Source organism: Arachis ipaensis, chromosome B7, assembly GCF_059453495.1.
Source record: "Arachis ipaensis isolate K30076 ecotype BB chromosome B7, ASM5945349v1, whole genome shotgun sequence".
Lineage (NCBI taxonomy): Eukaryota > Viridiplantae > Streptophyta > Magnoliopsida > Fabales > Fabaceae > Arachis > Arachis ipaensis.
This window is the reverse complement of record NC_142442.1, coordinates 113,974,191-113,976,354: the sequence shown is the minus strand read 5'-3', so window position 1 is coordinate 113,976,354 and position 2,164 is coordinate 113,974,191.

The window sequence follows — 2,164 nt, the reverse complement described above, 5'->3', positions numbered from 1 at the left end:
TGGAAAACAAAGTGCTTAGGGCCACGGCCAAGACTCATAAAGTAGATGGGTTCAAGAATCAACATACTGAAAGAGGAGAATCAATATCACTATCTGAATTCTGAGTTCCTATAGATGCCAATCACTCTGAGCTTCAATGGATAAAGTGAGATGCCAAAACTGTTCAGAAGCAAAAAGCTACTAGCCCCGCTCATCTAATTAGGATCTGAGCTTCACTCAGAAACTCTGAGATATTATTGCTTCTTAAATTATTTTTATTCTATTTTATTTATTTAGTTGCTTGAGGACAAGCAACAGTTTAAGTTTGGTGTTGTGATGAGCGGATTTTTTATACGCTTTTTAGGGTTAATTTCATATAGTTTTTAGTATATTTTAGTTAGTTTTTAGTTTATTTTCATTAGTTTCTAGGCAAAATTTATATTTCTGGACTTTACTATGAGTTTGTGTGTTTTTCTATAATTTTAGGTATTTTCTGGCTGAAATTGAGGGAGCTGAGCAAAAATCTGATTCAGGCTGAAAAAGGACTGCTGATGCTGTTGGATTCTGACCTCCCTGCACTCAAAGTGGATTTTCTGGAGCTAAAGAACTCCAAATGGTGCGCTTTCAATTGCGTTGAAAAGTAGACATCCAGGGCTTTTCAGAAATATATAATAGTTCATACTTTGCTCAAGGATAGATGACGTAAACTGGTGTTCAATGCCAGTTCCATGCTGCAGTCTGGCGTCCAGCGCCAGAAACAAGTTACAAAGTGGAGTTCAACGCCAGAAAAGGATCCAAAGCTGGCGTTGAACGCCCAAAACATCCCTATGCACGTGATTTGCTTAAGTCTCAGCCCCAGCACACACCAAGTGGGCCCCAGAAGTGGATTTTTACACCATCTATCATAGTTTACTCATTTTCTGTAAACCTAGGTTACTAGTTTAGTATTTAAACAACTTTTAGAGATTTATTTTGTATCTCATGACATTTTTAGATCTGAACTTTGTACCTTTTGATTGCATGAGTCTCTAAACTCCATTGTTGGGGGTGAGGAGCTCTGCTGTGTTTCGATGGATTAATGCAAGTATTTCTGTGTTCCATTCAAACATGCGTGTTCCTATCTAAGATATCCATTCGCACTTCAATATGAATGTGATGAACGTGACAATCATCATCATTCCCCCACGAACGCGTGCCTGACAACCACTTACGTTCCACCGTAGAATGAATGAATATCTCTTAGATCTCTTAATCAGAATCTTCGTGGTATAAGCTAGATTGATGGCAGCATTCAATAGAATCCGGAAAGTCTAAACCTTGTCTGTGATATTCCGAGTAGGATTCAGGGATTGAATGACTGCGACGAGTTTCAAACTCGCGAGTACTGGGCGTAGTGACAGACGCAAAAGGATAGTAAATCCTATTCCGGTATGACTGAGAACCTGCAGATGATTAGCCATGCGGTGACAGCGCATCTGGACCCTTTTCACTGGAAGGATGGATGGTAGCCATTGACAACGGTGATCCACCAACACACAGCTTGCCATAGGAGGACGTGCGTGCGTGAATCAGAAAACAGAGGAAAGCAGAATTTCAGAAGACAAAGCATCTCCAAAACTCCAACATATTCTCCATCAGTGCATACAAGTATAAATTGTGTTCTGCCCTTTTATTCCTTGCAATCAAATTTGATAAGTGAATTATTTTATTGTCTTCCTTACTAAGAGTTACAAGATAACCATAGATTGCTTCAAGCCAACAATCTCCGTGGGATCGACCCTTACTCACGTAAGGTATTACTTGGACGACCCAGTGCACTTGCTGGTTAGTGGTACGAGTTGTAAAAAGTGTGATTTACAATTCGTGCACCAATCTTCAAGTTGTTCTTGATGATCTTCTTTGTTTGATCTTTGCATTTTTCATGTTTGGTGTCTTTTCTTGTTTTTCATATACATTTTCAATTTGTTAGTGTCTAATTATTGAAAATTTCTAAGTTTGGTGTCTTGCATGTTTTTCTTTTCTTAAAAATTTTCAAAAATAAGTCTTGATGTTCATCTTAATCTTCAAAGTGTTCTTGGTGTTCATCTTGACATTCAAAGTGTTCTTGCATGCATTAGTTGTTTTGATTCATAATTTTTATGTTTTGTTCCAATTTGGTATTTTTCTCTTTCTTCATTAAAAATTC